The sequence below is a fragment of the Pristiophorus japonicus genome, unplaced genomic scaffold (genome assembly GCF_044704955.1).
Source record: "Pristiophorus japonicus isolate sPriJap1 unplaced genomic scaffold, sPriJap1.hap1 HAP1_SCAFFOLD_49, whole genome shotgun sequence".
In the NCBI taxonomy this organism is placed as follows: domain Eukaryota; kingdom Metazoa; phylum Chordata; class Chondrichthyes; family Pristiophoridae; genus Pristiophorus; species Pristiophorus japonicus.
This window is the reverse complement of record NW_027254395.1, coordinates 1,845,821-1,860,027: the sequence shown is the minus strand read 5'-3', so window position 1 is coordinate 1,860,027 and position 14,207 is coordinate 1,845,821.

Sequence of the window (14,207 nt, the reverse complement as noted above, 5' to 3'; positions counted from 1 at the left end):
GCCACGTATTCATCTGTGCTATTCTGCGATTCCTACTCTGACTATCACGTGGCACTCGTAGCAATCCCGAGATTACTACTTTTTAGGTCTGACGTTTTAATTTAGCTCCTAGCTCGTTAAATTCTTTTGTAGGACCTCATCCCTTTTTTTACCTAGTCGTTGGTACCAATGTGCACCACGACAACTGGCTGTTCTCCCTCCCATTTCAGAATGTCCTGCACCCGCTCCGAGACATCCTTGACCCTTGAACCAGGGAGGCAGCATACCATCCTGGAGTCTCGGTTGCGGCCTCAGAAACACCTATCTATTCCCCTCACCATCGAATCCCCTATCACTATCGCGCTCCCAATCTTTTTCCTGCCCTCCTGTGCAGCAGAGCCAGCCACGGTGCCATGAACTTGGCTGCTGCTGCCCTCCCCTGATGATTCATCCCCCCCAACAGTACTCAAAGCAGTGTATCTGTTTTGCAAGGGGATGACCACAGGGGACCCCTGCACTATCTTTCTTGCACTGCTCTTCCTGCTGGTCTTCCATTCCCTATCTGGCTGTGGACCCTTCTCCTGCGGTAAGACCAACTCACTACATGTGATACTCACGTCATTCTCAGCATCGTGGATGCTCCAGAGTGAATCCACCCTCAATTCCAATTCCGCAACGCGGACCATCAAGAGCTCGAGGTGGATACACTTCCCACACACGTAGCGCCCAGGGACACCGGAAGTGTCCCCGAGTTCCCACATGGTACAGGAGGAGCATATCACGTGACTGAGCTCTCCGGCCATGTCTTTACCCTTAGATACCCTTAAATTGGTAGTAATAACGCTAAAGTTCACTTACTGATATGAAAAAGAAAAAGAAAAACTGCTCACCAATCACCAGCCAATCACTTACCCTATTATCACTTTTCATGTCCAAGTCACCCTGCAGCCTCTGAGTGTTCCCCTCACAACTCACACCGCCACCCAGCTTAGTGTTGTCTGCAAACTTGGAGATATTGCACTCAATTCCTTCATCCAAATTATTAATGTATATTGTAAATAACTGGGGTGCGAGCACTGAGCCCTGCGGTAGACCACTAGTCACTGCGTGCCATTCAGAAAGTTACCCGTTTATCCCAACTCGCTTTTTCCTATCGGCCAACCAGTCCTCTATCCACATCGGTACATAGCCACATAAGGTACTGTACCATGTGCCTGAAGTTTGCACATCAATCTATTGTGTGCGACTTCACAAAAGCCTTTTGAAAGTCCAAATACACCACATGCACTGCTTCTCCCTTATCCACTCTACTAGTTACATCCTCAAAAAATTCTAGAAGATATGTCAAGCTTGATTTCTCTTTCATTAATCAATGCTGACTTGGACCGATCCTGTCACTACTTTCCAAATGCGCTGCAATTTCATTTTTAACAATTGATTCCAACATTTTCCCCACTACTGATGTCAGGCTAACCGATCTATAATTACCCGTTTTCTCTCTCCCTCCTTTCTTAAAAAGTGGTGTTATATTAGCTACCCTCCAGTCATAAGAACTGATCCAGAATCGACAGGCTGTTGGAAAATGATCACCAATTCATCCGCCACTTCTAGGACAACATCCTTAAGTAGTCTGGAATGCAGATTATCAGGCCCCGGGGAATTATCGACCTTCAATCCCTTCAATTTCCTTAAAACAATTTCCTGCCGAAAACGGATTTCCTTCTGTTCCGACAATGTAGATAATCTGAACTTCAGCTTGGCTTTTCATAATGTCCCACAAGTAGACTCGTCATGCAGGTTTAAGCCCATGTGATACGGGGCAAAGTTGCAAGTTTGATCCAATATTGGCTTGGAGGTAGGTAGCAAACCATAATGATTGACGGACATTTTTGTGACAGTAAGGATGTTTCCAGTGGGGCTCCGCATGACTCAGTACTGCTTCCCTTTATTTTTTGGTAATATTAAACATTTATATTTGAATATAGGCAGTATGATTAAGAAGTTTGCACACAACACTAAAATTGGCTGTGCAGTTGATAATGAAGAGGAAAGTCAGCGGCTGCAGGACGATATCAATCAACTGGTCTGGTGGGCAGAGCAGTGGCAAATGGAATGTAATTCAGAGAAGTGTGAGGCGATGCAGTTCAGGAGGGCTAATAAGGAAAGGGTATACTCATTAAGCAGTAGGCCACTTAATCGGGACCTTGGAGTGCATCCCTGATAGTTGCAGACAAGGTGGCTCAGTTGGGTAAGAAAGCATACGGAATGCTTGACTTTATTTGCTGAAGCATAAAATATAATAGAATGGAGGTTACTCTTAAATAGTGCAATGCATTGGTTAGGCCACAGCTGGAGTACTGCGTGCAGTTCTGGTCGCCATTTTATAGGAAGAACGTGATTGCATTAGAGAGGTTACAGAGAAGATTTACTAGGATGCTGCCTGGAATGGAGATTCTTAGTTATGAAGACACAGTGGATAGACTGCGTTTGTTCTCATTGCAACAGTGGAGGTTGAGAGGATAACACGTCGAGGTGTACAACATAGTGATGGGCCTGGATATAGCGGTTATTAAGGGACTATTTCCATTGACTGAGGGGTTTATTATGTGGGGACATAGTTTTAAGGTGGCTGGTGGAATGTATAGCCGGGATTTGTGGAGTCGCTTCTCTACGCAGAGGGTTATAGGGATCTGGAACTCGCTGCCTGGAAGAGTGGTGAATACAGAAACCCTCACCACTTTTAAGAGATGGTTGGATGGGCAGTAAAGTGCAGTAACCTGTTGGGTTCCGGACGCAGGGCTCGTAATTTGGATAAGACTGGATGAACTCTTGTTGGACGGCGCAGATATAATGGTAAATACAGCCGGGAATAAATACGGCCAGGATGATTTCCTTGACTAGTGACCATTGGCTGGATGGGTCGGAGAGGAATGTTTCCAGATTTTATCTCCCTAATTTGGCCTGGCTTTTTATCTACTTTTTGCTTCTCAGAGGAAAATACTTGGTTTCTGCTGGGGTGTAGTGCAGATGTTTTAAGTATAAGGGGTGTCGCAGTTATATGAGGCGGACTGTTTGGGCTGGATGCTCTTTGCTTTTTCTTCATTGATCATAGGTTTATATATAAACGTTAGGGTTGCTGACCCAGCGCGGTGTGGCTCGTTGTCGTTTGGCGTGGACACGATGCGCCAAAATCGCCTCCTTCTGATCTGTAAATGTCTAAGTTTCTTCGTTTCGATATAACGGAACGTAAGGATTATTATAACCACTACTACAGCGTGTGCCCCTATCGAACACTGAAACGGTCCTGAGACAAGTGTTTTGGCCCAAAGTGGACTTTGTTTCGCACCAAGAGCCATCTCCTAATTATTGTATGGAGTTATTGCTAACGTCATTATTTTGCAGCATTTGCCTAGATGCCTTTATGAGGTAGATGATATGTGCAGGATAGATTTCAGGATTAAAGAAAGAAGGGGGACGTGGTGCCTCACATTGCTTACGTCTTTCAAAGCCTCTGTTTTTTTAATGAAATCTATCCAAGTTCGGTAACGGTATGAATGTTTACTGCGTGAAACATTTGGTCCCCCAATATGGTCAGAGCAGTTGGTTTGAAATAACACTCCTGGCTCCCACACCTCATTTTGTTAGCGTTAGTTTTTACACAATATTCCCCATGGCCCGAATGTACATGCTGCTTGGTATTTGCCTCCACCTTGTGAGGTGTACGGCACACATCGACGATTCACTGTCTTTTGTGGACCCTTAAGCCGGACGTCCCTCAATGAGAACCCATTATAGTCGTGTGCAATGTCATATCTTCTACTGATTTTCCACTCTCAACGAATGTAGCTGCGGACAACATCATTCCCATGAAGGTTGCGCGGACTGTCTCATAATTCTGCAGGGAACAAAATTGGTCTAATGTTCACTCTTTCATAGTCTGTAGCTGATTGATGTGGTACAATGTTGAAACTTTCGCCATCTTTTCTCCTCCAAATTGGATCAGGTAAATCGGAAAAATCTGCCTCCATATGGATTCGAAGGCATTTTTCTACTTCGCATAATTTAGTATCGTTGACAGTGTGTCTCACCTTTTATTCAAATATCGGTACCTTCTTGTTAAAGTACTTTCGAAACTGTTTCGATTGATTTTCCCAATTTTTGTGCCAAGAATCCGTTTATTTATTTGGTTACTCTACTACCTGTTTTAATCATTTGGAACCACATGTTACCTGTGTAAGAGGGCTCATCCCTCTCAGACACAGCTTGCTGTTGAGACTCCTGTTATTCTATGGGATGTGGACCGTATAGTCATTCGGCTCAGTGGCAGCGAGTTCACCTCCAATGATTTACGGCGGTGTGAATTGTGCAGTTTATATGTGATTCCTATGATTCCCCGTAGATGGGTGAAAACATTTCTAGTAAAATGAAATCCATGATCACTACATATATGCAACGGCACTCCCCACCTGAAGAACACTTTAGCCACTCCGGCCTTCGCCGCTGCGAGTGTGATTTTGGATCGGCAGGGGAAAGCCTCTATCAATTTAGTGAACTGGTCCACTATGACGAGGGCATCTGTAGAGATCCATTGAGTCTGCCATAGTGGGCCAACAAATTAAATCTTTGGCTGGTCAATGGTCCGTCCAGAAGGGGAGCGTTCCTGCGGAGAGCTCGATTGGTGTGTGTGGGATGATTCCGTTCTAAGCAGCGTAGACACCGCGACAAATACAAATGGATTGTTTCTTGCATAATAGGGCATCATGCCGTTGTGACCAACTTATCCAGTGCCATTGCAGCTGAATAGTGTCTGCATATTGTGTTGTAATGGAATAGGGAGAGCTGCTTATCGCATACTCTTGGTGGCCCACACAACGGGAAGAGCCTGCTGTATTCTGAAACATTAGCAGCTAGTCATTCGAGTTAGGGCCCGAGGCCATTATACATTTGGAGGCCCAGGCTGCCGGCTGAGGAAGGGGCGTGCCCTCCTCATGCCATGCTCGCACGACAGTATATGGCTGGTATTGTTGTCAAAAAGACTTTAAATAGATGAGCTCAAGTGGGGGACAAGTGGATACAGAGAAGCAGAATTCTGTGCGTGCAACCTCTGGATACACGATAAATGCTGAATCATTTGCTGTTCTGTCTGCTTCTGCATTCACCCACAATGTGTACCACCATTGTTTTGAGCATCTACTGTCCCGATAAAGTAGGCCTGGGAGCTTGGTTTCAGTAACAACCTTAGCAGACGCAGCGGGGCAGCAGAGCTGGTCTCCATTCAACTTGGGTAATGCTTGCCACTGGACTGAGACTTAGCTCTGTCAAGCCCATGTGGTGCTCGGGTGCCACGGCCACCGCACGTTAAAGAAATCCACAAAAACGCATCTTCCTACCTTCAAAATATGCTTCAGGATCAATAATATTAGTTCCTTCATTGATACACCTGTGAACTCATCCCTTTTCAGCATGAAAGCAAATCATCCTCGTTTCGAGGGACTGAATATGATGATGATGATCTCATGATGCGCAGGCACAGCCATCGTCCGTGTGTCTGGGCTTTGCAATCTACTGTATAATAATTATTGTTTTGTTAGCGGGTTATGGAGATCATGGCATTGATTGCATTGACACTGTCTATCCAAATGTTAACGGGACGTTCAGATGTTTCTTTAACGGCAGTCATAATCATGGCGATCTCCACCAACTGTGACGACTGATGATGCCTGCGAATTGACTTTTTTTCATCACCAGAGTGGAATCGGTGTCGGGGTGATCACTGGATGTGCTACGAGAAGCGGTCAATGCAGACGTCCGCAATTCCCTATATCGGTTCTTTCAGGACGGGTTGAGATTCCTAGTCTATCCCTGGGTAACGGGTATATGTGTGGGTACTCCCATATGTGCCAAGAATTCCGGCTACAATGTGATAGCCTTGAGGTTAATATCAGTACCTCTTTGTAGAAGTTCAAGTTTCCATTTACTGAAGTATTGCAAGTAAATCAGCAAGAAACCCTGTTCCTTCATTAATTTCAGTGGGTTATGAGTGCGATGCAGAATCATGTCCTTTAGTCCCGTAATATAAGTAAAGAAAGCCATCTCCATGAAGGCAGCCAACAACTGACGTTCACAAATTGTATATGTCTTTCTGCTTGGTGTAGTATCCGAGATGCATAGCAATGGTTTGTAGTCGGTCAGCTCTTTCTTGACAGAGGAGAGTGGTTAGACTATGTTTCATAGCCCCAACATTTAGGTGAAAGGGCTATGCGATGTGTCGCGAAATCAAGCATGATTACTGTATTACTGTTCCTCTTAGCTTTGTTACCGACTGAATGTGGGTAGCTGGCCGCGCCGGGCATATGTCATCACCCTTGCCTTTCAGGAGCTCGTAAACGGGGTTTGCACATTCCACATAGTCTGGTGTAAAGTCCCTTTGGTATACCCCCAAACCAAGGAACGGCCGTGGTACTTTCGTGGAAATGTGTAAGGGCAGTCTCTGGATAATGTCCACTCTGTGGAGATGATCAGGGAGTGCTCCATTAAGAGAGATGGGCACATGCAAGAAGGTGACCCGTTTCTTTAGCAACTGAGTCTTGCGTGGGTTCACCTTTAGTCCTTTTTTAGTTAGCAACGAGAATAATTCGTTTAAGGGACAATCGTTGTTCCTTACATTCGGTCAAAAACAATATATCATCTATGTACTGTAGCAGACAGGCGTGTCGAGAAAAGGTCTTTAGAGCTGCGGCTATTCGCTTGTGAAAACTCGTGGGCTCATTTCGGAAACCCTGGGGCAGGCCAGTCCAGGTTTAGCTCTGTTCTTCAAAAATAAAATAACATTTGTATTGCGCTTCTTTTCGAACTGCAATGCTCCAAAATCCGTTAGAAATTTCAAGGGTGCAGAAGTAAGTCAACCTGGATGGGATTTGGGATAGTAGGTTGCGAGTTTTTCTAAACACCAGTGAACAGGCTGGTTTCAACAAATTCAATTTCCGGTTATCTATTGTCATTCACCAAGCATCATCCGACTTCTTGACAAACCAAGCATGTGAATTTGGAGTGAAATTTCGTGGTCTAACAAAGCCTTGCTCAACTATCGATTGAATCGTGTCTCTGATTTCGGGGTATCTTTCCCTTGGCGCGAGGTGTTGTTTGATAAAAGGTGAAGAATGCCATCAATGGACACCTCGCCCTCCATTGTGCCACTATCCTGTGTGCCCGACGTGAACAATGACAGGTAGTATTTGAATTAATCGCTGAAATTTCTGATCTGTCCTATCAGGGGATCCATATACGGATGGCTTTTGAATGACGAAAAGACAGGTCGCGTCTGTAATTCCTCGGGTGCTTCTCTAATGCTCAAACCCATTCATATACAATCATGATTATAATCTATTTTCACCCCATATTGTTATACATCTGTTAGTGCGATTGTTTTCCTGGAAGAATCACTCGCCACTCTGGGTCGATTCCAATTGAAAAACGGTCTTTATTACGCCGGCGGGGAGGAAGCCTCTGGGTTACTCCAGGCATTTCTTTCCATTGAACAAATAAATTCAGTGATATTTATATGCTTTACAACAGTTCACTGCAATTACTCAACCTATGTCGGCTGGACACAATCCAATCATAACGATTATATATTACATACTGGTTTCTTTAGGCCAATAGAATTGGCCATCAAGAATAAAGGGCATGAAAGGTCAGCCTATGTTTAGCTGGAGATGATTTATATCCTTGTGATGTTTTTCCAGACACCTTTATCTCTGCTGTCGTTGGGTTCTGCTGTCCCTGACTTTCTTATCTTAACATTGTTTCAGGGATTCCTTTGTTCAGTGTTCTGCGAGGACATCCTGACTGGGTTTGTTAATTTAAAGATATGCTGCTAAACTGCAATATCATCAGCTATCAAGAATGTTAGCCAACTTGGTTAGCTGAATACCACTAGTGCTTTGCGAAATCGCTGGCAGCCATCTTATGTCTGCCTGCCATTTTACACATATATAAATACATATATTAGGCAGGAGCCTTCGCCTTTGCAAGTGCCCTACAACACATTGGTGTCAAGGATTCCTCGACCGTTGAGAGTCGGCATCAGCAAAGATGATGCGACCTTGCAGACGCGACTTCCCAACGGAAGATCAAGTGCTTTTCCTGTTTATGAAGCAGTTGTTCCGCAATTAAATCATTTAAGGAGTAAACAACCCTTGGCAGCCATTGCATGGAGATCAGAGTGCAGATAATGTTTACAATGGTACCATATCAATTAGCATAGTCTACTGCTGGCCCCCTGTAGGACGTTCCCATTGTGTCGGAACCCCACCTCTGACCCATCAACGGTTCCCGAACCCCATCATTGGGATCCTTCCAGAGGCTCCTTGGATGGAGTTGCACTAGCACTGATAACCATGCATACTTGTCGGTGGCATTGTCCTCCCGTAGTTATTTGAGTTTTTTAAAGGCAATTTAAAGTCCTAACTGTTGCTCTGCTCCAGAGGGATGATTTCCGTCTCCCAGAGCATACCAATGCGCTGCCTCGTTGTTTGGTGCCCGTTTGTGTCTCCAGCAATTTTTCTGGAAATGTCCGCTCGACCCACAACTAAATCATGGACCCATGAACGGATTACGCTTTGGTCCCTCTACTGCAGCTTCTTCAGGTTGGACCATTTTGTTGGTCGGCCCGAGCAGATCCTTCACTACCTCACGTGATCTGTCAGCCTTTTGCTCTACTTGCGTCCATCAATTGGCATCTTGTACAGATATACCGAGAGTCGAGCTAACACAAGTGTGGAGTTGGTTCAGGGACAGACTTTTTGACCGGTATCTCATACACATATACCGAAAGTTGCTCTATCCCAAGGGTGGAGTTGGTTCAGGAACATGGTTTTTCATCGGTAGTTTGTACAGATATGCCGAGTGTTGTTCTTTCTCACGGGTGGAGTTGGGTCAGGAACATGTTTCTGAACTGTTCCTGATCGTTTCCATTTGCACCTTTTGCTGGTTCCTCTACCCATGCTAATATATTGCGGCCAACGACGTGAACGTATCTTCTGCAGCAAGGTTTTACGTGGCATCTTATTGAATAACTTCTGTAATTCAAAATATACTGCCCCCCCCGCCCCTTATCCACCCTGCTCGTTCAACCTGAAAGACATCCAGCAAATTTCAAAATATGAATTCCCTTTAATACAACCATGCTGATCTCTACTTGTCTGAATTATGCTTTCCGAATGACCTACTTCCTTAACAATGGACTCCAACGTTTTCCATGCGAAAGACTTCAGGCCAGCCGGCCTATACTTTTATTGAAGGAGGCCAGGAAAATGTCACTCTTAATTGTTCAATATTATATCGCAAATAAATGGCGAATAAAATTAGTTAATTGTTACATTAGTTGTTACAACATTGATAGTTCAATAATGATTTATAAATACTTATACATCACTTCCTCAGGCAAAGGACAAGCACGTGGCATTAGTCGTTGCTTCTGCTGTGGAGAGAGTTTCCTGCTTTGCATGTGCTAAGAAAGAAAGAGAGTGCAATCCTGTTGCTTGGGTTAGAACACCAATTAAGTCCATTGTTTCTCAGAAAGCCCAAGGATTTGGACTTGATTCCAGGGCTGTTAGTATTGGCTAGGCGTTCCACTCTGAGCAGATTGCCCAATATATGCATTATTTCCAGCGGTAAAAATGGGTTTTGTGAATGACGGATGTATACCCATTTTCTAAATCCCAACTTCTTATTATACAAAATGGGTGTTACCGGCAGCGATCTGAAATGGGCGTTAGCATTAAATATTTTTGACTTTCGGCCGCAGTGTCTGCATCCTTAGTAATGGCATTGCAACGGTCGATTCACGCGTTTCATGTCAGGGATCATCAATAAAAGTCCAGAACAGGAGACAGGTAGAGATGGAGCACAGCGGAAATGCAAGTGCGTGTTGGTGTGGTGTGTGCTTGTTTCACTGTTTTGGGAAGCAGAAGGGAGAATTACCAAGCAAGAAAAGGCCTGCTACGCACAAAAAATGTTGTTGCCGCCGAGTTTCTGTCGGGAAAAAAAAGATTAAAATAAAGAGGATTGAGCAAGCGACCCTGCCCGCTGTGGAGACTGCCGCTGGTTAAATCAGTGAGGTGGGAGTGGAACAATTGGCAATATGCAAACGAGCGACGAGATTATCCGAGGAGGCAAATGCCGCCCTCCTGCCGGAGGTCGAGACACGCTGGGGTCAATTGACCCAGGGTGGGTGTGGGAAGCCCAACCCAGAGGTCTACCATAGGATATGGGCCAATATAACCGAGGTGGTCTTGTCGGCAACCAACGAGGTGCTTGAGGGCAACAAATGCCGCCAGCGCTGGAGTAACCTTGTTGGTCGCACCACAGAAAGTATTACATTTATTTACATGTATTACTTGATATTTAATTTGAAGTTTAAGTGTAATGAACGATTAAAATCAGATGTGATGTCTTGCACATATATCACGATTTTTCTTTTTACTCGAGGCTGCATAACGATTTCAGTTAAATAATGATAATTATCATAATAAGCATGATTAAATCTTTTGATTAAGTGTTGTATCAGTCTCTGTGACAATACCTACCAATGATCTCACGTAATGATTTCATGCCATATCGTGCTGGCGTTACCTTTGACAGAAGAAGCATTCGAGGAATACAGCCGACCAGCGGCAATAGAATGGCGGATCAAAAGTCATAATCGAGCTCAGCGACAACGAGGAGCGTTTACAAGTAGGGAGCCACGCTCGGTCAGCCAAGCATGCTGCTGCAGAATTTGTTGTAACGCCACGTGAGTGAATTATACACCATTGCTTGACAAACATTTAATAAATGCCACACCCGCTCATATCCGACAAATAATATATGATACATGATTGATAAAAGTGTTCTATAAACATGTTGATCTCAAGTGAATCATTGCAATGCAGAATTAGGTCATGCTCATGCATTGTGACAACTGTGATGATTTTGATAGCGGTGGTGCTACTCTGGTCGTGCATGTGCTGTGTGTAGCGATGGAATCACCTTGAGACCCGAGCACTCCTTTCTCCTCTAATAAACTCATTTAAGCTTTGTAGCTCAGCCAGTAGCGTGGCCACATGCAACAACACTGAACCCAGAAGCTGTGCCTGCGCGGCCGTAGCCGCCTGACGATCATGTATCTGGTGCTGAGGAGCCCCTATTCTTGACCGTGGAGATCCTGGGTGCCGTATCCAAGGATGAAGGTGTGGAGGCCGAGGAGCTTGCATCGCCAAGCTCCATAATGCAGTCAAAAACCATGAGATCAAGCACATCCCTCGGCCATTTCCTGATCCACCGTTGAGGTACGAAGCCCAAGCACCTTGCCGCAGGATACCCGGGGTGTCTCCCAAATGGCGCCGGCAATGCGCAGGTTGGTTCGATGCAGCACGTCTTCTCCACGAGCGAGAATGAGCGGCGACATGGTGCAATTGCACTGGAGGAGTTTTGACGTAGGTCAGCAGATCTTACAGACAATTGGGGGGCATATCCCTACAAATCGCCAGCATGTCCGCCAGCATAAGCGAGTACATGACACGGATGGCAGAGCCCCAGGATGTAATAGCCACAAACAGTGATGGTAGAGGCCTCCCAGTGGTCCCGCGGCGCAGCAACTGATGCCAAGGTGCCGCACCACAATTAGCAACGTCGCCTGAGACCCAGGAGGAAGATCTTGCTTCTGGCTCGGAGCATTACCCACCTCGGGACCATTCTCTCCCATATCCGTCCAAACAACGGTTCTGCCGTCGTTCAGCCCGATGAGGCAGCGCCTGACGAGCTTGTCGGCCAGCCAGATTGGAGTCAGAAGGGGAATGGGATGGGGTCGCCTTTAAGCGGTGGGGGAAGGAAAGTGCAGGTGTTGTCTTGGTCACAGTATTTCATGTTGTTGCTGTTATATTCTTGGGCGGTTTGGGGGGAGGGGGTGGGCATCTTGTTTTTTTGCATTTGTGTTGTATGCTTATGAAATGTTGTTGGTAATGTTCAACATTGAAATAATGTTATAAAAGCTAGTAATTTGTTGTGGGATGGATAGGTGGTGTGGTGGGGTGTTCCTATCCAGTTATAATTATTGCTCCTTACAAAGATTATCTTTAAATGTTTTGGGCAGAGAGGGTGAACAGACAGAGCTCGTGGTACTAATGACAGAAGGCTGAGGTCCTGCAGCCAAAATTTAGAGAGCTTGGACAGACATTAAATAGTAGCACCTCAAAGGTATTCATCACATGTTTACATCAAGTGCCACGAGCTATTGAGTACAAAAACATGAGGATAGAGCAGAAGAACACATGGCAGAACTGATGATGCAGGCTGGATGGATTTAGGTTTCTGAGCCATTGAGACTGCTTCTGGGAGAGGTGGCGCCTGTACATGCCAAACGGTTTGTTCCTCAACAGAGCCGGCACCAATTTACTCGCGGTGGGTGGGTGGGGGTTTTTCGAGTGCTGTTGGGGTGAGTTTAAAATAATGTGACTGTGATTCAACGAGCTTGAAAATGATTCAGTAGGGAGGGGAGAATAGCTGGAATTAGAATGCAAAAATAAAGAAAGTGCGTTCGAAGGAGAGAGGAAAAGGTAGGAAAAAATTGGAAAACAACAAATTTAAAGTCACGTGGTCTCAATGCACGTTGCATATGTAAAACATTGATAAGTTGATGGGGCACACATTGAGACAAATGGGTATGATCTGATATATATCGCAGAGATGTGATTGCAAGGTGACCAGGACTGAGAATTAAATATTGTGGGATATTTGACAATCCGGAAGGACAGCCAGAAAGAACTGGAGTTTGGGTAGCTCTTTTGATAAAGGAGTGAATCACTACAATAGTGAGAGACGATATTGGCTCAAATAATCAGGATGTTGGATCAGTTTCGATGGAGATTTGGAATTGTAAGAGGAAACATTCACTGGTTGTCATAGTCTATAAGCCACCTAACAATAGTAATCTGTTGGTCGGAGCATAAATCAGGAAATAGGGGCTTGTGAAAAGAGATAAACATGGGTGATTTTAACCTCTATATTGATTGGACAAATCAAATTGCTCAGGGTAGCTCAAGGAAGAGTTCATAGCGTGCATAAGGGACGGGTTCATTGAGCAATATGTAACGGAACCAAACAAGGGGCAGGTAGCTCTGGTCATGTTTAATGAGGAAGGATTAATAAACAATCACCTAGTAAAGGATCCGCTTGGTATGAGTGATCATAGCATAACTGAATTTAAATTCACACGGAGGATGAGAAAGTTGGATGTCGAACCAGCTTACTAAGCTGAAATAAAGGAGGCTATGAAGATATGCGTGCAGAGTTGGCTAACTTGGACTGGGGAAATAGATTAAGCTGTAGGACGGTTGATGAACAGTGGTGTACAGTTAAGGAGATATATTACAACTCTCAAAAAATATATTCCAGTGAGGAGGAAAGGATGTAAGAGAAAATAAAGCCATCCGTGGCTGACTAAAGAAATCAAGGATGGCATCAAATTAAAAACAAGTGCATAAAAAGTGGCAAAAATCTGTGGGAGGATAGACGATTGTGAAGCTTTCAAAAGGCAGCAAATAATTATTAAACAATGATTAAGAAAGGTAAGATAGATGATGTAAGTAAATTAGCACGAAATATGAAAAGAGATACCAAGAATTGCTATAGCTCTATAAAAAGCAAAAGATTAGCTAGAGTAAATGTTGTTCCCTTAGAGGACGAGACTGCGGAATTAGTAGTGGGGAACATGGAGATGGTAGAATCTCTGAATAAATATTTTGTATCAATATTTAGGGTAGAAGACACTAACAATATCGCTTGTGGATAGTCAAGGCGCTTTAGCGGCAGGTGGGGGTGGGGGGAGGGGAAGGGGGAGGAACAGATTGAGAATCACTAAGGAGGTGGTACTCAGTAAGATAATGGGGCTAACGGCAGTAAAATCCCCTGGACTTGATCGCTTGCATCCTAGGGTCTTTTCGGAAGTAGCGGCATTGTTTGTGGATGCATTAGTTGTAATTTACCAAATTTCCCTGCAGTCTGGGGTGGTCCCAGCCTATAGGAAAACTGCCCTTATTTAAAAAAGGAGGCAGACATCCAGTTAGCCTAATATCTGTGATTGGGAACATATTGAAGTCCATTAAAATAGAAACAGTAGCAGGACGTTTGGAAAAGCAAGATTCGGTCATTCATAACAAGCAAGGATTTATTAATTGGAAGTCATGTTC